This window comes from Eschrichtius robustus, chromosome 5, assembly GCF_028021215.1.
Source record: "Eschrichtius robustus isolate mEscRob2 chromosome 5, mEscRob2.pri, whole genome shotgun sequence".
Taxonomy (NCBI): domain Eukaryota; kingdom Metazoa; phylum Chordata; class Mammalia; order Artiodactyla; family Eschrichtiidae; genus Eschrichtius; species Eschrichtius robustus.
In genome coordinates, this window is record NC_090828.1 from 124,505,271 (window position 1) to 124,528,092 (window position 22,822).

A 22,822-nucleotide genomic window follows, 5' to 3' on the forward strand; every position below is an offset into this window, starting at 1 on the left:
AACTGAGTACTTTAGTGATGGCTACACGCTTCTAAATTCCAATTTGCCCTTATTCATATTGGTTTACCAACTCTCTGTTCAGTACTTATAATCCTCAGAGGGATCTAGGCCTCCCTTGGGATGCTGGAAGCTCAGGCAGAGTTGAAATGGTGACTCGACACAATAATTTGTGTGATCAGAGTCACATCACTTAAGTGACATCTCTCTCTGGGCCTCAGTTTCCTTGGTTGTAAAAGGGGAGTGGTAGTGATAGTATTAACTCATTGGGATATTTCAAAGGTAAATTAGATGATGTGTTTAAAGCAAATGGCACATATGAATGCTTGATAAATGGCAGTAGTTATACGTGTTTAATAGGATGAGAGGGGGAGATAGAAGGGAAATTAGACACTGGAGGTAGAAACTGTATCTGAGGACAGCCTCAGTAGGAGCCATCAGCAGCAAGAACCTCCAAGGGACCTCTTGGCTGTGTTTCACATCTTGCAGATCTGATTACCATCTCTGACTTTAGAGATTTTCCAGTTTAAGACAGAAAACACTTAAACATGAAGAATACATCTTAAGACTTTAAAAATAATGAACAGGTAAACAGACACGCGTATGCCTGCTATACCTGCTCGGCCGTCCTCCCCTGAGGAGGGCAGCCTCGTGGGGAGAGGGAAAATTGCCTGAAGGAAGCAGTAGAAGGCACTGGAAGGGAAGCTGGGCCAAGCATCTCAGCAGGTGGAGGTGATTTTGGCAGCAGCATTAATGATCCCCCGGTAGATGTGGGGAAGAAAGCCCGGCCCATCGCCCTTTCCCTTATTTGTTTTTATCTTAAATTGTAAGTCAAGTTAAATGCTTGTCTTTACCTCTCAGTTGGAAAAGTGTGACCCTATCACACCCAAGGGGCTCCAAATGTGCTTTTAAATAGAATCTGGCCCCAGGTTCCTATGATCTGTGGATAAATAGATCATAAAAACAAGCAGGAAATATGGCTGTGCTTTCATTTTTCTTTCTTTTTTTAAAATTTATTTATTTTAATTTATTTATTATTTTTGGCTGTGTGGGGTCTTCGTTGCTGCACGCAGGCTTTCTCTAGTTGTGACGAGCAGGGGCTACTCTTCGTTGTGGTGCACGGACTTCTCATTGTGGTGGCTTCTTTTGTTGCAGAGCACGGGCGCTAGAGCACATGGGCTTCAGTAGATGCGGTGCGTGGGCTCAGTAGTTGTGGCTCGTGGGCCCTAGAGTGCAGGCTCAGTAGTTGTGGTGCATGGGCTTAGTTGCTCCGTGGCATGTGGGATCTTCCCAGACCTTGGCTTGAACCCGTGTCCCCTGAGGTGGATTCTTAACCACTGCGCCACCAGGGAAGTCCCTCATTTTTCATGAAATGATTACAGACACATCTTCTCACTAGGAAGTAAGACAAGAGTCCAACATGTTTTCTCTAGAGTAGTGGAAATAGTGCTTTGAGAAACCTATCTACCTTGGTGGAAATTTTCAGTCATTTTTTTCTTGGACTTTTTTCTTTTTTTTTTCCCTAAAGAAAAACGTGGTATTGATATCTAGCATATGGCTTATGTTTGTGAGTTTCCACTATGGAGGCCTAGAGGCTCTATGTAGGGAGACAGAGCTGTGTTTGGTGCCATCACTCTAGCCCACTGATTTTCAAAGCCCTGAGTGCCTCCATAATAAAGCTCTGAAGACTCTGTGTGGATTAGACTTTCCTAACCTCGCCCTGAAGAATTCCTTAATGTTTGACCAGCCATGACAAGACGCTGGGCAAACCTGTGTCCTTACCAGTTTCCTGACTCTCCCTCCAGAGCTTGCTGGCAACCAGTGAACTGAACCAAAGCGGTTCTTGCTTGTCTTACCTTAAAACTCCATTTGTCAAACAGCAGTTGCACAAGGGAAAGGTCAGCACTTTATGTTCTGAGCACTTAACTTTAATCATTTCTTACAGTGGACAGAGTCCAAGAGGTTTTCAAATTAGTCCTTACACGTAAGGGAAAGAAGGTCGGTCGTTCCATCAGGAATAAAAATCTGGTGCCTGGTTCTCCTTCCTTGTTACCCCAGTCCATCCCCACGTACTACTGCATCCTGGTAGAAACGCCACAAACCTGCGTCCAATCAACAGATCTTTACTGAGCATTTACTATATGTCAGACATCTGTCGAAGGTGTAGCTAGGTTTCTCCTTGTGATTTATTTTGAAAATTATACACTTTTGTACTTTTTTTTTAAAGTTACTTTAATTAATTAATTAATTAATTAATTATTTTTTGGCTGTGTTGGGTCTTCGTTTCTGTGCGAGGGCTTTCTCTAGTTGCGGCAAGCGGGGGCCACTCTTCATCACGGTGCGCGGGCCTCTCACTGTCGTGGCCTCTCTTATTGCGGAGCACAGGCTCCAGACGCGCAGGCTCAGTAGTTGTGGCTCACGGGCCCAGTTGCTCCGTGGCATGTGGGATCTTCCCAGACCAGGGCTCGAACCCGTGTCCCCTGCATTGGCAGGCAGATTCTCAACGACTGCGCCACCAGGGAAGAAGCCCCACTCTTGTACTTTTATTTTTCTTTTAATAACCAAAGTGGAACACGCTCATTGAAAAAAATGTCAGACCACACAGAAAAACAAAAAATGAAAGTTCCCTTATCTAATTCCCGAAGGATAACCACTGCTAACAATGTGTATAATTCTCCCTATCATTTGCTACAATTTGCTTTAGTCATTCAACAAGCTCCTGCCTACTTCTTTCCATGTCAGTCTATGCAGTTACCTCAATTTTTTCAACCCCTTCTAAGATTTTTATACTATACATGTACCACAATTTGTATACCTACCTTTTCTCATTTTGATGTATATTTAAGTTGTCTCTACTTTATGGGTTTACAAGTAATGCTGCAAAGAACATTCCTGAGCTTATATCCTCAGGCGCTTTTGTGAGCCTATTTGCGGGGTCCCTCTGGAAAAGTGGAATTGCTGGGTCTAAGGGTTTGTACTTCACAAAATCTAAGGTACCTCTAATTTGCTTTCCGTAACTATTGTGTTGATTTAAACCCGTTAGTGGCATACGAGATAGGCACTATCTTTAACTGATTCCTACATCAAAGTGGAATATTTGAAGGCCTTGATACCCTACCAAATCAATAATCTATCACTGCTCTTAGAAAAAAATAATTTTTGGACGTGCCAAATAGCATCCACTCATGTGGTGACCAGTGAGATGCGAGGTCATTGTTTCCCAAGGGCAGGGAGAGTGCTTATCTAAACATACGCCCCATTCCATGGGCTCTGCTAACTGTTCCTGCCTCGGCCCTCAAGGTCCTCCTCCCCCCATTTCTGCTTAAGATTCACTATGGCAGGAGGTTTGTGTATAAACAAATAACACAACACAATGGCTGCCCTCAAAGACCTTTCAAAGGGACTTGAGGAGACAGAAACACAGATGGCTAAAAAACAAGCTAAAAATACAAGTCAGTATATAAAAAGCAGCAAATAAATATAAATAGTCAGCATCATTATAGCAGCTCAGAGGAAGGAAGGAAAACAGTCGGCCAGGGTGTCCAGATTTCATGGCAGGGATGTGGTGTAGGATTTGTGGATTTCTCAGGTGGCGGGGAGGGGTGCGTGGGGAGAAAACTGTAAAAACCATGAGTGAGAACCAGCTCAGAGAAGAAGGGAGATTCCTTGAGAGCGTGGAAAATAGCAGGGGAAGGGCACAGTTTTATCTTGCTGGTTGGAAGTGGGTGTGGCTTACGGTACTTGAGATGATTAGAGATACGTGGCAAAGATTATTTATTTATTGATTTTTTGGCATGGTGGGAGTGGTGTAGGAAGGTCATTAAGAATCTGAAGAAGCCTTTCAGCGCTCTTCTCAGAAAAGAACGCTCCGATTTGCACACGCACAATTTTGGCTACGTTTCAGGGAGCCCCTATCCCAAGCTGAAAAACTTTTTAGTGTACCTAAAAAGAGTTGCAACTCAGGACAAGCCATCTAGAAAAAAAAAAAAGTCAGCCAGGTATATATGTATATCACATAAAAGTTGTTAGGCGATGTAAGACGTAACTAATAATTCATTTATTCATGAATCGTCAGACTCTGAAGCAGACTGGAAACAGGTGGGTAATAACTTGTTAGGAGCCCGCTGGCTCTTCCATGGCTTCAGTTTAGCCAGCGTCAATCGGTGGCGGCGATTCTCTGCCTTTTTTCAGGAGAAACGATCTGACCTGAGGGAAACCAGGCTCTTGAAAATTTGAATCAATGGGATTATTTACGCTCGCATCACCGGAATCCACTCGGAGATGCCCGGTTTTTGCTGCAGAAAAGATACCCTTGCTCCCCACCCCCTCCTTTCTTTTTGACAGTCAGTTAATAAAGACTCAACAATAAGCAGCTGCCGGTGATGTCATGTGGGACTTTGTCCGCGGAGCTTATATTTACAAGCTCCGAGCAAACCACGGAGCCGCAGTCCTGGGAGCAGCGGATCTCCGCAAACTTGCTCCGAGTTTGCGGCAGGAACTTTTGCTGCCGCTTCGGCTGTTCAGAAGAACTGCGCGTGTTCTGTGAGCCCGGCCTTTTCATGCTTCACAAATAAACAGAGGATCAACCCGGGAGGAAATGTTTAACTGGAGAGAGTTGTTGCAGTTCCTGTGTTTGTCTCCAGGACTGTGAGATGTGTTGACTGCAGAGCTGACAAGTAAGACTGTTGGAATTTTAAAAACTCTTGTAACAGTTTTTCGTATTTATACAACTTGCTTTGCTTTTAAAGTGAGATGGTGATGTGTACGTATTTCTCCGGGCTCTGTCACTGCCACAAGTATGCATTTGTTCCGAGTAGTAATTACAGGGCGCTGAGGTTGAAGGGGTAGGTGCAGAGGACTCAGCACATAGATAACAGGGTACTGAATTCCTGGTCCTCATTTGCCTCTGCAGGGAGGTTGGCAATTTTATTTTTTTTTTAAATAAAAAGCCAACAACCATACAGAAAACTATTAGGTTGACCTAGGAATTTTAATAGAAAACTGTAAAGACTAATTTTTAATCAACCAGTGTGCTGGAAGGGAAAACCCACTCTTGATTTTCGTCTCTGATCGTTTCTGTGGTTTATAGGTTTCTAATAGGTGCGTGTTGTTCAATGTCTCCTTCCCTTCTTGCCTACACCCTCCCCCCAAACGCACGCACACACATAAGCTCATTCATTCTCAGGGAGTTCGAAAGTATAGACAAGTGTTTTGAAATGCAAACCGTTTCTATCTGGGTTTCTTCCCTTTAAGTACCTGGAGATATGTTTGCTGTTCTGACTTGTCTTCTGGGAACCTGAATGCAGGTACTGCTGAAAAAGTTCACCTTTGACACTCAGCTCAGTGGGGACGTGAGATCCACATCCTCGCTTTCACTTTCCTCCCAACTCTTTCAAACTCTCCAAATATTCTTTGGGAAATAAGGAAGGGTGGGCTCTGTGTGCCGCCAGCCTGAACCCGGGCCCCCTCTCATCACGGTTGCCCTGGGCCACCTGGAAGTTCTGCGTCAGAGCCACGTGGATTTGTCTTTCTGCTGCATGCTTCTCGCTGCTGGGTTTGCGCCTGAGCGCCTGCGGTGAATTCAGCCCCTTGTAATCAGTAGCGCATCCTGGCTGATGCCTGCCATCCAGGCCTGACAGCCCTGCTGCACGGATTGGCAAGCGGCTGTTAGTCCGTTACCTCCTGCACGTGAGCCCCGAGACTCCATACGGGAGACCCAGCTGTTCCTCCATTCAGCGGCTCTGTCACCAGCCCACAAGAGCAGCGACAGCCTTCCCTGCCTTTCCCTTTTTCTCTGGTCTCAGAGAATTGTAAGAAGCCAGTGCCTGAAAACTCCTAAAATATTCGATTGTTTTCCATGGAGTTCTAAGGTGGGCAGCCTCCTTCTGCGTGTTTGTCCGCTCCAGATTTTTCCATCAGAGGACACTCTCTTGCATATGATTTTTTTTAAAATTTTATTGAGTATAGTTGATTTACAATGTTGTGTTAATTTCTGCTGTACGGCAAAGTGACTCAGTTATACATATATATATTCTTTTTCATATTCTTTTCCATTATGGTTTATCACAGGATACTGAATATAGTTCCCTGTGCTATACAGTAGGACCTTGTTGTTTATCCATCCTATATATACTAGTTAGCACTGGATATGTTTTATGTATTAAAGCTCAATGCTTTCTGTGAATTTTTACTTAAAGAAAGGGATGTGCTACTAAAACAGTTTCCAAACCATTATTCAAAGCTTATCTTTTGCAGAAGAAAACCTGAGGTATGAGGAGGGGAAATGATTGGTCCAAAGTCACCCAGCAAGACGATGGCAGAGCTCCAACTAGAAACCCAGCCTCCTGTGCTTGTCCCGGCATGCATTTCACATTTCAGCTCTTCCAGGTTGTAGAAGAAATAGGACCCACGTGTGGTTCCTAGCCTTCTTGCAGGAGCTGGGCCGTGTGAAGGTGTATAGATGAAGGTGGTCTGGTAAAGAGAGAACCTTCCTGTTTTGTCTTTGGCTCTGGGTATGTTTCTTAACAACTCTGTTCCTCATTATTTTGGCTAGAGAACCAAAGAGTACTCTGTGATTATTTGACAGTTGATGACCTAAAGGCAAGCCGGGCATTTCAGGCAGTGGAATAGTACAGAAGGCACTTTGCATCAGGTGCAGGTTGAGAGACCGAAGGTGGTTCCCAGCTCTGACATTTTGTGTTTCTGCTTTACTTCCAAGTCTCAGACTTCTTTTATTGACCACACCTTACTTGTCTTCCCCCTCTTTGGGGCTCCTCTTGCGTGGGGAAACTTCACTTTCTCATGGATTCTTACCCCTCACCCTCATTCTCTCACTGCAGCCTGGACCTCCAGTGCTAACATTCAACTAGATTCCACTGACACCCTGCATTCCTCTTTTTCTCTGGAGCCTTCCTTGCCCCTGACACCCCTGCCTATGGTATGCCTCTGTGGATTCTTCAAGTTGAAGTGATGATTTTCTTCTTTGAAGCCTCATGGTATCCTGTGCTGATTTTTGCTGTGGGATCTGAAGCTCTATAGTACCCAGTTAAGAACCTCTTTCCATCAAAAGCCAGGGCTGTATTTCAATACTTCCTATATCCATGGCACCTAGTACAGAGTATAGTAGTTCAACGCGTAATAGCAAATAAGTAAAGGAGTGAATTGCTAATCTTAAGTATCCCCTTTCCTGCATCAAACACCCATGCCTCTGCACGTGGCTGACAAAAACATCTTGTAAATGTGCTGAGTGGCTTGAAATTCTTCTTCACTCTGGTTGAAAACTCTCAGTGCCAGACTCCCCGGTATGCAAACAAGGGCTATTCCTGATGCGATGCCGCCAACCTCCCGTGCCTCATTTCTCTCCACTCCCTCGCATGTACTATGTGTCTGTCCTTGGAGGTTCCTGGCATGACCGTCCATCTATATCTTCCATCAAGGCTTGAGGGGCAGCGTGGTGGAGCGATTGAGGACTTGGGTTCTGGAACCAGACTGCCCAGGCTCAAGTCCTGCTTTCATCACTGGCCGGCTTTATGATCTTGGTTAATTCACTTGACTTTTCTGTTTCAGCTTTTCGTCTTTAAAATGTGGCTAGTAAGAGTGCCTACCTTATGGGAGGATGGGGAGAATTAAATACATTAATAGAGCTAAAACACTTAGCTAAACACTTAGCTATACATCAATATAGCTAAAACAGGCAGAGATTTAAGTACTGATGAGTATTAGCTGTTATCATCACTATCGCCTTACCAGCGCTCATGTCCTACCCCAGACTTAATGAATCGGCATTTCCAAGGTGTGATTCAGACCCAGGAATAGTTAAAAAGTTCCTCAGATGATTCGGGTGGGAATTCCTGTCTTAGCTGCTAGGAGCTGCTTTCTGTTACCTAAACATGCTGGGTTTGTATGTTCTTTAGCACCTCAGTATCTTTACACTCTTGCCCGTGGCACCTGCCTGTCCACCCAGTTTATCCTCCAGACCCTTGCCAAATTTGTAATCTCATGCCTAGCCAGGCACCTGGCACAGAGTGAATTCCCAGCAAACAAATGATGAAAAAAAAAAATGTATGAATGTGTGCTTGATGGGTACTCTGAGAGAAGATTTAAATTTTCTTCCCCATAATCACTACTGAGTGATGACTGTATACCAGGCACATTTCTAAACACTTCGCAGGTGCTGTCTCATTATGATCATTATACTCATTTTCCAGGCAAGGATACTGAGGTTCAGAAAGGTGAGGTAATGTGCAAAGGTCACATGGGCAGTAAAAGAGGCAGAGGCAGGATTTGAACCCTGAGCCCATACTCTTAACCTTTCATTGTACGGCTCTCTGGACATGTGGAAGGCAGTCTTTCTCATGAGCTTTTCCTATGGTGGGACTTTGATTTTTCTTGTCTTCCCCTGGACTGATGGTCCTGGAGAGCAGCAAATCAGATAAACACTTCAAGGTGCCAGCCGACTGAAGTGGTGGTTCACATTTTCTAGTCTCGCAGAAGGGTCAAAGCCCATGCCCAGCCCTGTGGTATTTTTGTTCTTCTCTTAATCTCAGACAAGAATCCCCTTGCAGGTTGGGCCGAGTTTATGGCTCAACATCAAGATTATTTGCACTCTCGGTATATGCGTGGGTAGGCTGAGTTCAGCTTGGTCAAGAGTATAATTCAGCGGATTTAGATTTAAAAAAAAAAAAATTGGAAGTAATGGTTGGCCATTTGGTTGGTCTCTGGAAAAGTTTACCAAGGGAAGTGGTAGTATTTTGTGACAGTGGGTTTAAATAGCCGGAATGGTTGAGGTTTAACACTGGCAAGTCATAGAACCAGTTAAACACAAGATACCTTATAGCTTTATTTTTCTCTACTTCTCTAGTTCTACAAAGTTTAATGCCTTTGGAATTTTAGATTCCCCATTGTGCTTTCTTTATAGATGAAATAATAAATCTCTTGGATACATAGAACATTACCCACAACATTTACTGTGCCCCCAATACATACTTGCCTAATGAAGTGTGTCGTGTCCTTTTGGAAGCCTCAATTACACAAGGTACTTCCCAGTAGTTACATAAATTAATGTGGTATTTTCAGGGCAAGAAACCAGATCTCTCCTCTTAGAAATAAACTTTCTGGATTAGTGATTCCTTTGAGCAGAATTTGGATGCACTTTAAGAACCCAATGGGCTGAGTTCAAGAAGAAAGTCCCAAACCCATTGTGGAACATAAGCTTCGATAATAATATGGCAGATACATATTATGATGTTGAAAGACCAGCTGTTAGTTCTGAAACGTGGGAACAAGTGTTACTGTCAAGATGTGTGCCTGACAAACCGTTCCACGAAGGGACCTTGCTTCATTTGACAAATTGAATCTGGAAACATAGAACACTGATCCAGGCCAATCCAAAAGATACGTCCTAAGTGTGACCCATTGTCAGTGCTGATCTGTTTTTAGAAACTTAAAAAAAAAAAAAAAAATCAAAGTAATACATGCTCATATTTAGAAAACCAAATAGTACTAAAATGTCTATATAAATAATAACTGGATATCATATATATTTACATATGTCACTTGACATATAGATTAAATCGTAGTTCTAAAATGTTTACATATATATAAACAGTGCATGTATATATGAAGGTATATATATCTGACAGTCTTTTAGCTGCTTTTTCTGTACTATTTTTAAATAATGTTTTTTATATCTAGTTAAAATTTCAAATTATTTACCTTGTATTATGATAGATTACAATATATATTTCTTACACCTCCTACACCCTTCCTGTTCTCCAATGGAATTATATCACAATTTTGATTAAATGTCTATTCAGTGCTTATTTTTACCATGATTGTAAATAACATTTACTGTTGAGTCAAATAATTTATTCTTGTATTTCCTTTCTCTTAAAAATATTTTTCCTAGAGTTATTAATTGCCTCATTTCGAACACTGACTTGGTTTTCTAGGAATCTATAGTTAAATTTTCCAACAGCCATTTGACAAATGTGTCAAAGATAACTTACTTTTCAAACATTCTTCTTATATGGATAAATTCTCAAGTCACCGTATACTGTTTTTTGTGTTTTTGTTTGGTCGGTTGTCAAGCAGAAGTTAATTATTAGTTGTGACATATCAGAAGCAATTTAAAAGGCCTGCCTTCAACATTTCTTTTATTCTAATTATAGTCAATTACTCATATGTGGGTAAACGGACAGAAATGATCTGGTTTTATTGTAGTTTGTAAATAACATTCATAATTTAGTTTTACGGTTCCATGAATACTCCATCGATTTTAGTGTAAGAAATAGCCTTTGTTTCTGAGTACCTCTGACATCTAGAACAGCTTCGTCAGAGGAAAGCAAATGATGCTTCATGTAATGTTATTTTATGAATAGGTAAATGAATGGCCCACTTGAAATGACACTTGAAGAGAATTTCTTCCCTTTCTCATTTTCTTCTCATTTTTTAAGCCCAGATTTGCATGATCAGGAATGTGAGATACTTTATTATTGGGAGTAGTTAAAAGAGTTTACTAGAAAATAATTTGAAAGAGATTGTGTTTTTGGAGATTGCCAGTAGAGGGCCTTATTAAACTGAATAAAATTTCACATACAGACCAATGGCAATAGGTACCTTGTGAAAGAAGCCATTGTTTTTAGGATACCTGATTAATAGCAGTAAAACTACCAAAGTAATCTTTTTAAAGTGCATTGTAGTTTTTTAAATCTGGAGAAATTAGAAGTCTTAACTTTTTATTTTCATTGTTAGGGAAAATTGGAGAATTCAGATCATTCACGGGAGAATTCAGCCCATCCACCAAACCAGGACTTTGGATGCCAAGTCATAAAATCTGTACATGACCTTTCTTTTGGAGTTGGAGCCCCGGACTCTGAGCCTTTTGGGGAAATTAATATTGGCTGTTGAATATGGAGGAAAAACATGATGGTTCCCCCATCCTAGGGACAGTTTATACTTGCTTCCTATATTTGAGTGAGCCCCACTCTCAGCAAAATGGGTTTTCTATTCCCTGTACCTGGACCAGAATCTCACTCTGTGGTATACCCTTGATTCGGACACAGGGAAAGAGAATCCAGAGGAATCGTGAGAGCTGGAGAGCATTATTAAGTGCTCCATCATGCTATGTTGCCGTGAAGGAAAGAGTTGTGGGGATTTGAGCTGACTTTTCTAGAGTCATTTGGTGGGTTAGCACAGAGCTCTTCTCTTCCTACTCACTGGCCTGTTTTCAGCTTCTCCTACTCACCAAAATCTCTCCTTAGGAAGACTCCCCCTCCCCCTGCAACCTCACTGGGACAATTCCTGCTCAGCCTGAATGTTCCTTCCTCAGGAGAGCTTTCCTTACTTGTTATAGACTCGGATAGCTTCAGGGACTTGCTTTGCATAGCACGTATCACTAGTGTAATTAAATATATGGTCAACTATTGGATTCAGAACGTCTCCCTGTCTAGGCTTTAGTTGCATAGGGGTAGAATCTGTGTCTATCTTGTTTAATATTGTAGCCTGAGCACCTAGAACAGTGGCTGGTAAATAGTAGGTGCCCAACAAATATTTGGTGAATGGACAGATATAAGCAAATTTTCAGACTTTAGTGCTTTCTCCTCTCCATTCTTACACTTCTGAAAACATTCCTTTTTGCAACTCAACTGATGACATTCAAATCTCATGGCATTCGACATCCCTGTGGACACAGGGAACAATGGCAAGACATTTCTTTTTACCGAACTTTTAATGATTGAGTGAGTGCCTGTTTAGTTCCAGTCGTGTAAGTATCAATACTCATGGCATTCGTCAATGGGGGCTCTATAGGTGTGAGAGTAAATGAAGAAGAGGATGGACAAGATTTATTTTCTTCCCTCGTTGATGAGGACAAGGGAATGGGAAGAGGAAGATGTCTTGCGTTGAGTAACGTGCCCCTTTATGTTTCCCAGCTTGAGCTGGTAATTTTCTGGATACCCTTTCCCTGAGAGGCTGCATTATACACCAGAAAGACCAGGATTTTTGGAGTCAGTTAATACAGATAGAGTAACAGAAAACAAATAGCCACAGCTCATGCACATGTGACATTTACCCTTAGATAGACCTGGGTTCCAGCCTCTGTTCTGATCTCCATCAACTTTGGGAGAGTTATTTAATTTCCTTGAGCTCGGTATCCTCATCCATAAAATGTAGTAATATCAACAATGATTTCACCTGATATTTATTAAGTGCTTGCAATGTGTCTGGCCCTGTCGTGCTTTCCATTTATATTGTCTCATTTAATCCCCAAAATAGCCCTCTGAGATAAATATTCCTATCAATTGTATTTCACAGATGACAAAACCAAGGTACCGAGAGGTTAATTTGTTCTAGATTGCATAGTAAGACTTGGACCCAGATAGTTAGATTATATTACCTCCTTATCATTGTGAGGATTAAATGAGATAAAGTGCGAAGAGTGCCCGCACAAAATTAGACTTGCAGTACGTGGTGACTGTTACTGTCACTATTGGCTCCTTATCGTTGAAGACATTATGGGTCCTTGTAAGCATGTGATTGCTGAAGGGAAATGAGAGGGCTAATGTCAGCCCCATGTGTGGTCATAGGGACTTGTGGTTTAATCCCGATGTCAAATGTCAAGAACCCCATTTACTCGGCATTTTGGCACGTACAAGTATTTGTAGCCCAAAACAGCTAACAAGGAGGCTGCGCACCCCTCCCCCTCCTGGCACATGAATACATTTATTATGTTCTCCCCATATGGACATATTTTTCATTGCTCAATACCTTGTGTCTGTTTATGTGATCCCCCTGGCTTTATCATCTCTGCATTTTGTTTGGCAAAACTGCCAAATCCCGTGGTCTTTTGTATGCATAGAACTGCTTATTTGAAGTACAGTGGAATCATGTTATGAAGGTGGGTGGGTATAAAGTGTGTTCAGCTCCTTTTGGTGGGGTCTTAATTTGATGCCTTTTTCCTGCACCCCTGGACCACCTTCCCTAGCTCCTCCCGCCCCCTTCCTCTTCTCCATCTCTCACTCTCTTTACCCCACCTTATTTCTCTGTCCTTGTCTCTCTCAGTCGTCTCTCTTCTCATCTCTCCCTCTCTTTGCTCATCCTCTTTTTTGGGTTCTTTTCCTTCTTTATCTTAATTTACCTCTTCTCTGCTTCCTACTCCTCAGAAAGCCGAGTGGAGAAGTGATGGTGGTCCGTGTTTCTCACTGGCGATGGACCAGGCACTGGAGAAGGGAATCATTTCAGTTCTCTACCTCTCCATAAACTTCAAATACCCTAGGGCCTCATTCTAATGCTGATCCCATTAAACAAAGAACACATCCAGATTTCAAGCCAAAGTAAGGGAGAAACCAAAAGAGCAAGCAGAATGGTGGAGTGGAGTGAAATCTGGATGGAGAATTAAACAACCCTGCTTGTAAAATTCTTCCACAAGCCAGCTGTATGACATGGGATCAAGTGGCTCCATCTGCAAAGTGAAAGGTGGGGATCAGATAGTCACAAGGCCGTTTCTGGCCCCGTGATCCTGTTATTCCTTAACACACAGTGACTTCAGTCTGACTCACAACATAGACAGTCATGCACAGCACTAAGGAGAAAAGCCCCTCCCCCAGGAGAGTGGGCGCAGGTCTGGGCTGAGAGCACCCTTGCAGCGTCTGAGACCTCCAGAAGTCCCGTTTTCCCAAAGTGCTAAAGTGACTCGTCACTGCACAGTGCTGTGTGTCTTCACAACAGATGTTGAAGGATCACCCTTGAAAGGGTGTTTCTCCAAGGCATTTAATTATAACCTCCACAGAAGACTACCAGATGTTGTAATTGTCTTTACTCTTTGATTAAATAGTTTCTGCATGAGTGGCTTTCTTAGATTTTCCTTCTCTGTTTTGTATGGTCTTTACAAACTGACATGTGTCTGCAGTTTTCTACAGATAGCTCCTCAATGGGCTTGGTAAGAATCTTTGCAGATTCATAATTTCATTCTATCTCTTTTCTTTATCTGTCCATCTATCACCTATCCTCTCTCTCTCTCCCCTCCCTCTCTCTCTCTGTTATCCATCTCTCTCTCTCTCTCTCATCCATCTCCCTATCTATCTGTCTATCTACCTACCTACTTACCTACCTACCTACTTACCTACCTACCTACCTATCTATCAAACCTGGGCTGGGACAAGCTGTGCTTCTATAGACTGAACCATTGGTTATACAGGCAGCCGGGGGATGGGAATATGAACGTGGTTAGGAGACTGGCCTCTCTCTTTACCATTTGTCCAGGGAAGTGACTGATGCCCATAAATGTTCCCTTGGAAAAAATTGTGCAAAGTGGGAAAAGAGAATTCTGCAAACCTCGTGCTGCAGCCAAGCATGCCAGGTGCCAAGCGTGCAAATGAGTTTGCAAGCAGAGAGAAAAACCAACATTCATGATGTGAATGTCTGCAGATTTCCTTGGCAGTATTTGCTCGGGGAAGATAAGTTATCAGCCAGAAGCCTTATCGACATCAAAGGCATTATTTTCATTCCATTATTGAGAACCCAGGATTCTTTCTTTGCATCAGAGATGTGGCCTGTGTTCTAGGGCTCATTTATCTCACCTTCTACTTAGCCCATCAGGAAGCAGGATGCCACTAACTTTACATGAATACGAATGCTTCTTTCTCAGTGTCCAAAGTAGTATGTTTTTTCCTTGAGAAGAAGAAACTATAAGGAAGGGGTTCAGACATGAAGTCAATTTATGGTTGATGAAGACAAGAGGAATGGAAGTAAATACTGAATCAGTATATTAGAGGGGTCTGCCTAATGATTGTCCCCACCTCACCATACGGAAACATCTGAAAAGGGCTCATAAATCAGGGCCAAGGTCAATTCTTAGATCAACTTGAGGGAAGAGAAAGATCATTGGCTTCACTGGATGAAGTAGTATTAAGCCTTTCATTGGGGAAAAAAAGGAAGAAAATATTTAGATTGTTTAATCAAATAGACCCCATGTAAATTTGATCTGTCTTATCTGTACTTGCTAAGGAAGAGGAGGGAAAAGAGTATTTTCTGAGCATAGGATGGATTCTGAATATACGTGCTACTAGAAAATCAAAAGGGAAAAATACTTGTCTTTACGGGGTTCACAACATATTGGAGAAAAGGAGTTAATCTCACAGGGGACATTCAAAGAATACTATAAACCAATCAATATGATTGAATTCCAAATGAATGATCAGAGCTTTGCCAAACTAAACGGTTTTATAAATTGACCGGGATCTTGACCCTTCTACAACCCATATCTATAAGAAATGGCTAAAGAAATTTGATTTATTCAGGTGATTTGGAGGAGAAAGAGGAGTTTAAAACTTTTTTTGAAGTATAATATACATGCAGATAAGTGCACATAAGTATACAGCTTGACACATTTTTACAAAGTGAATACACCTGTATTACCAGCTTTCAGACCAAGGAATATCACCAGCACCCTCCTTAAGTTCCCTTTTAATCACACCTCTCAGGTAATCATCATGAGAACTTCCAGTAGCATAGATTAATTTTGCCTGTTTTTGCACTTTATATAAATGGAATCACCAGTATGTACAACTTTCTTTCATTAAAATTGTATTTGTGTGATTCACCCACATTGCTGTGGTTAGTCGTAGAGTTTTCATGCTCATTGTTGTATAGTATTCCATTGTGTGGCTGTATCATAATATAGTCTCTCTACTGTTGGTGGTGTATTTGGAGAGTTTTCAGTTTGGGACCATGACAAATAGTGCTGCTATGAATATTCTAGTACATACATATCCCTTGGTGAACAAACATACACACATCTGAGTGTGTATGTGTGTGAGATTGCTGCATCACAGGGAATCTAGGAGATACTGCTAAATAGTTTTCCAAGGTGGTTGCCCCAATTTTTATTTCCACTAACAATATGTGAGGGTAAAGGTGGTGTTTGAATTTACTCGAGAGAATACTACTTAACTTCCACTACTACTTAGGGTAGAAGTTAAAGAGAAACAGTTGTGGCCTAATGTTAGGCAGAACTTTTGATCATCTGGAAATTCACAGACTGAAACTGGAGCCGTATGAAATAGTTCCTTGTCTCCTGAGGTGCTCAGACAGTGATGGGATGGTCTTTATTGAGAAGGAAGGTGAGCTGGAGGATTCCAAGGCCTCTTCCATCTATGGACTTTGTAGATCTAAATTAATAAGCTCTATGGAAACAAAGATGCAAGAAGTTAAAAGCAGTCATTGCCATGGACCAGGTGGTCAGATGGTAGGAGACCAGATGTGAGTAAACAGGAGTGATTACACAGTCAGTGCTGACTGTGAATGAGGGCAGAGGCCATTCAAGGAAGGGAGACAGGTACAGGGACCTGAGCAGGAAGTGGTAGAATTGAGGGGGTCATAAAAAGTGATAATATATTAGTAGATAGAAGAAAGAAGAGTAGTTTTCATGCAGCTACAGGTGTATTTTAGAGTGTGAATGGAACACAGGTTGACGCAGTTCACTGTGCTGAGTGCTTAGAACCAGCACTTATGAGAAATATAAAGCAAAGCAGAGGCATTTGATCAGCTCAGCCTGAGATCAAAGGATACCTGAAAGATGCCCTGGAGGAAAGCTGTTCCACAGGGTCGTGGCCAGGTCACAGACCCCAGGGCACAAGGCAAGGCAGCATTTCTGCAAGACTCATTGGAGACTATGTAGGGCTCAAACTTCTGCTCCAATCTCTTCCACACATTGGATCCCTCTGATTTCTAACTTCTGTTTGTTTGTACTTCAATATCCTCACTTCCCCTGGAAAACTCATGGTGCCTTTCTATGGTTAATCTCTGTTATGGGTTCCCCAATCACCAGCCCGTGTTACCTGGTATTGAGCAAGCACCTCATTGAACCCTGTTCCCATCACTACCAATTCCCCATGGAATGGGGGCAAGTTGATGGGGAGGGGCAAATGCATCCCCTACTTGACAGAGTTATTTTGGATCAGATTCCATCTAACTCTATCTTATTTCTTTCACCTTACTTTGATGCTTGTCATTTCATGATTCCTATGTACAGACATGAGAAATATCTTCTATAAGTTGGCACTAGGACCTGATCAGAGAGTACTAAGAAGTCTGATCATGTTCTCCTTTTCACTTCAACTGCCAGGAAGCTCAGAACCAAAATTACGTGTTTAAATACAAGTGCTCTGTTGGCTCGTATCCTGCATGTTTGCAATTTTCCATTCTCTCATCTTTGTACTTTGTGGTAGACAGAATCCTCAGATGGACCCCGAGAGATCAGCCCTTTCTTATACATGCACGTGGTGTGTAATTCCCTCTCTCTGGAGTGTGGGCAGAGCCCAAGATTATGATGGTTCTCACTCCTGCGATTAGGTTACATTGTATGGTAAAGGGGGGGGGAGACTTTTGCAAACGTAATTGAAGTCCCTAATCAGTTTACTTCGAGTTAATAAAAAAGGAGATTTTCTTGGATGGGCCTGACCTAATCCGACAAGTCCCTTAAAGTCTAGAGACCAGAGATTTGAAGCCTCAGAGATTCTCCTGCTGACCTTGAAAAAGCAAGTCACCATGAGTTGTACAGATGCAAGGAAATGAATTCTGCTCACAGCCACACGAGCTCAGAAGAAGACTCCAAGCCTCAGGTGAGACCTCAGGCGAGACCTCAGGCCTGCTTACCTGTGAGACCTGAACAGAGGCCCCAGATAAGCTGTTCTCAGATTCCTGAGCCGTGGAAGCTGTGAGATAATAAATGTGTATTATTTTTAAGCCACTCAATTTGTTACACAGCAATAATTAGTGTACCTATTTTCACTCTATCTTAGTTTTAGTCTTTATTTGTTGTGTATGTAGCCTCTTTAATTCCTTTGTGACTTGATTAAAATTGAATGGATTAAGGAATAAATTAAATAGTGTCCTAGGGCCCCCTCACACTTACTCCAGGGTGATAAGGATGGGGCTGTCCCCTCCATGGCATCAGGCTCCCTCCTACCTCTGTGATTTGGCTCGTGCCTTTACCTCTACTTGGAAGGTCTTCTAAGAATCTCCACTTCTTTAAACTCCATTCAAACTTAGAGGCTTAGCATGAGTTCTACATCCTCCATAATTCTTGCAGTCTGATTTTTGGAGGATTTTTTTTTCTTTTCAATATTTATTTATTTGGTTGTGCTGGGTGTTAGTTGCAGCTCACGGGCTCCTTAGTTGTGGCTCGTGGGCTCCTTAGTTGTGCCTCTCCAGCTCCTTAGTTGCAGCAGGTGGGTTCCTTAGTTGCGGCTTGCCGGCTCCTTAGTTGTGGCATGTGAATTCTTAGTTGCGGCGTGCATGGGGTGGTCTATTTCCCTGACCAGGGATTGAGCCCAGACCCTCTGCATTGGGAGTGTGGGGTCTTAACCACTGCGCCACCAGGGAAGTCCTGAGGATTTTTTTTTTTTTTTTCTGTTTCTAAATCCCTACAGCTGGGGTTCCCAGTCTGAGGGCTGATGGCATCATAATTACTTCAGGGAGGTTTTAAAAATGCAGATTCCCAGCATTCTCTCCCTCTCTCTCCCTTCCCTAGGGATTCTGGTTCATTATTGAATATTCGAAAACCTTCCCAGGTGGTATCACTGGGCAGCGAGGTTTGGCAATGGTTGCCCCGTCAATGTCGGCTCTGTATATAGTATCTTGTGTGACTTACTGCCTGTGCTTGAGGCTCTCAAAACTTTAAGCCAAATATATAGATCCCCTCTAGCCTGAACAGCACATTATATATTTCTTTAATCTTAACCTTGGTTTTATTATTTTTCTACTTGTATCTTCCCTTTGGCTTTCCTTCCTCAATTATTTGTTTTATCATTTTCGTTTTGTGTATATTTTTGTAAGTAATCACAAATCCTTGGGGGGGAATGAGATTGGGAATAAAGAAAGAAACAGAAAACCAGTGTCCTCTTCCCTAATACTTTAATGTATGTGAGTCTCGTTTCCCTGGCAACAGTAAAACTTTCTAAACCATGGATTCTGGCCCACATCGTACCTGGCACAATTTGACCGTATAGGAACAGTGTTCAGAAAACTAAAGACTGATGGTTGGACCGATAAGAAAAGGTTCTTGCTTTGTACAAAGAGCATTCCTTCCTCTCTTTTCCGCCCTGACCTCGTCTCCTTCCTCACCCCCTTCTCCTATCTTTTGAAGCACTGAACAAAGAATTGCTCTTTTTCCTGAACTCAAGCATTCGAGGCTGGCATAATGCACAGATAAGGCTTTAGAATTAATAGGAGGACTCTTTGTCTCTTTCAGGGGGTTTCATCTGCCTGAAATGGCTTTACACTGAGGTGTATTATTTTTTGAGCTTCCTGGTTCTGTGAACAGGCACATTTTAGACACAGGGCTGGAAGTGTGAGTGGGAAGGGGGTGGGATTAATCATCCGACACTGCCCTTTCCCCTTCTAAAGCCCCATTGAATGTGCTGCATTCAAGACAGCAGCCCTGCCCTTATGCCAAAGCACACATCTGTGATATCACTGGAAATGGTATCGTGCAAGCTGTACTTGGTGAGTGGAACATAATTGCGTGAGGAAGCAGGTTTATCATACAGAGCTGAGGAATGCTCGAGGGAAGTTCTACAGAGATAGTCATTGTGGAAAAACTGATAAATTGTACTCCTCTGTGTACTCCTTTGAAGCCTTTTCTACTGTTTTGAAAATGTATAATCTCTTGGCAGTGACGAGTTCCCTGTGTCTCTCTACTTGTCCTTTCTGCAAGTCTCTTTTTACTTAGATTCTCCTCAGTGGGAAACTTTCCTTTTCTTTCTTTTTTTTTTTTTTTTGCCATTGGCTTTCTCTTGAATGTATTTGCATCAGAAGATCTGAACTGGCCAGGTGAGCATGGTAAAATATGCTGTGTGTGTGTGTACGCGTGTGCATATATGCATATGAGCACATGCATTTGAGTTTCTGGGTTTCTGTTTTTGCCATTTGCATTAGACAAAAACAGAATGTTATTTCATACGTTTCATACATTCCATATTTCATTAGTTTAATTTCCAAATTAAGCTGATTGAACTTAGATGGCACTATATCAAAAAGTCAAATAACTCCAGGGCGTTTTAACGAGTGGCCTTCATCTTCTTTTCTACTAAAATCAAAAGTACTTTCTGCTTGATGGAGATGTTCCTGTGCCATTTTCTCCAATCTCGTTGGGGTTATGCTTAAGCCATTATAAATCTTTTCAAAGATAAATGTTTGGACCATTGAATTCTGCCTCTCACTTCCTACCCCTATCACCCTATGTTCTTGTAAGGATACAGAATTCTCACATATGACTCAAAATGTTTCAGTTTTGTTTCTTAGGTGCTGACTTAGCGAGAGCTCACGGAAGCGTTCCACGATGCAGGGTCTCAGGGTGAACATCTCACGCGTAGAGGTGCTCAGGGTGGTAGTGACGGAAGCTGATTGCATTTGAAGGCTGCCCTTGTGGAGAAGCAGAGCCCGCAGGCAGCATGCAACCCATCACACGCTGTTCCATGATGCTGATCAATTGAAACAAAAACACGTTTCTAGAGACTATACCTACTTTACAGTTTCCGTCACCACCTTCACTCTCTGCCTTGCCTCCAGCTAATTAAATCTGTGCTGATCGCAGGCAGAGGGAAGTGGAGAGCTAAGTGTGTCAGTCAGTTGCCTTGATAAAGCAGCTCTGGGTGCAGTGTCCCACTCTGGGAACCACCTTGCGAATTCGGCAGCCCAACTCGGCTATTTCTGTATCTCCTGGCACACCAACTTCCAATAAGAACAAGCAAAGTTTTGCCAAGAATAGCTTAAGCAAAAAGTTTAATATTCTGTAACAGATAATGAAGAAAGCTGAATGAAGAAAAAATGAGTTTAGCCTCAAATTCTCCACACCAGCTGCCTTCAATATTTGGTTCCATGACTCTCTATTCTTTTTTGGGGGGGATGGGGTGGGGGAAGTGTCCTTCTCGAAACCTGATCAGGACTTTGCATAAACCCTTGTTGCCCAGGGTTCCAAAGGAGTTCTGCCTTCCTTAATCAGACTTCCAGAATTATCGAGAATTATGCTTATGGGGAGGTCATGGTTAGCAGAGCACTGAAGAATGAGGGCACAGGGGTTCTGGGTTAATGACAAAGAATGACTTGAAAGTGAATTATTGTACAGGCAGGGGACACTTTAAGGGAGATGTGAATTTGATTTTGAGGCTGATAGTTACATTTCTGGGAAATGTAAGGCATCATTCTCTGCCTTTCTGAATCAAAAAATGTGAGCAATCATTGGGACACAGCAGGAAGGAGTTAGTGATTTAGATTAATAGAAATTTGGGTGTATTCAAAAGTAGAGGGGACCTTTAGCTATTTATCCTAGAAAACATTTCATATATGTGCGTGAAATGGTGTGTGCAAGGGTGAACATTGTAGCACCATTTGTAATAGTGATCATTATTCTCAGTCTAAATCTCCATCAGTAAAGGAAGGGTGAAACAACACTCCATTCTCACTACAGAGCCCATGTAGCATTAAAAGAACAAAGGACAGCTATTTGTACCCTCACATTGTATTACCTCTTAGACATAATATTAAACGAAAACAAATCAAGTTTTCAAAAATATGTAGAGTAGGGTACCATTTCTGTTTCAAAAATCTTATCTATAAACATGTACATATATGTATGTAAATGGGTTGAAATGTTTTATAAAGATAACAAATCATTGTTTTTTTCCCCTAATTGAGAGGATATAATTAAGAGTGCGTGAAGAAGAAACTATTGCTGTTTTCCATATCGGTCTCTATATAATTCTAAACTTTTTACTTTGAGAATATATTCATGTTTTACTTTTGAGAAAGATCTACCTGTGTGTGTATGTATATATACCTGTATATTTGTTTATATACATTTTAATAAGAAGGGGATATTCTGAAAGACTATTTCATAGGATTATGAGAAAGGGAGTTATTTTTTCCCAAATAAGTAATCTGAGGTAACCAAAGGTAATATAAAAGAGGAACAGAATCTCAGCTGTTCTCTGGTTGAGTTACAGTTTCCAGACATGGTAATGTTGAATTTGAGATACAAATCAAAGCTGTTAAGATACAGATCACCAGCTATTTCTCAGTACACGTGAAGCAGAATAAGTTATTTGCAAAGAAATCCATTGCTTCAGGAGTTTAATTTCATTTCAGACAAGTTGAGCCTGTCCCAAACATTCAGCCCTGGGACTGGGGATAACTAGATAAGTGAGCCGTGGCCCTGGTCCTAGAGGGTAAATAATCGTGGGAAGGACAGACATGTAAACACCTGTCATTTATTCACGAGTCTCCACTCCAATAGAAGCCTGAGTGAAGAACTCGAGAGGAGAACAAGCTGTGGGCATGCAAAGGGAAAAACAAATATTGATTGTTTTCAGGGAGATAAGAAATCTGTTTTCATGAAGGAGCATGTGAAGCAGATCCTGGGGTCTAGGATGGATACAGAGGAAATGAAGACGGGAGAGGGCTGATGGCCTGGGAGAATGATGATGGTCAAAAGACTAGAGGTTTCGGTGCTGATGAAAGTTCATTTCTGGAAGTTAACAGTGATAATAATGGGTTGAAATAATAATATTAGATGTGAAACTTCCAGGGACCTACAAAAAAGGCAATTTTATCTGGCTAATAGCTGACATATCTTTTTTAGTTGACGTATAGTTGATTTACAACGTTGTGTTAGTTTCAGGTGTGCAACAAAGTGATTCAGTTTTATATGTGTGTGTATGTATATATATATACATACACACACATATATTCTTTTGCGTATTCTTTCCCATTATAGGTTATTACAAGATATTGAGTACGGTTCCCTGTGCTATACAGTAGGACCTTGTTG

The 22,822-nt window shown here is 41.9% G+C and overlaps 1 protein-coding gene across 8 annotated transcripts in view; it reads left to right on the forward strand.

Annotated features, from left to right (window-relative positions):
• NCKAP5 (NCK associated protein 5) overlaps window positions 1–22,822 on the forward strand; it is a 1,051,318-nt gene that overhangs the window by 90,906 nt on the left and 937,590 nt on the right. Inside the window, exon 1 of one of the 8 annotated variants that reach the window (XM_068545243.1) lies at window positions 4,560–4,673. The exons of the other annotated variants lie outside the window; for them this stretch is intronic. The gene's annotated coding sequence lies outside the window, so the exon portion shown is untranslated. Of the gene's footprint in view, window positions 1–4,559; window positions 4,674–22,822 lie in introns of those variants that run through there. 8 annotated transcript variants of the gene reach the window in all.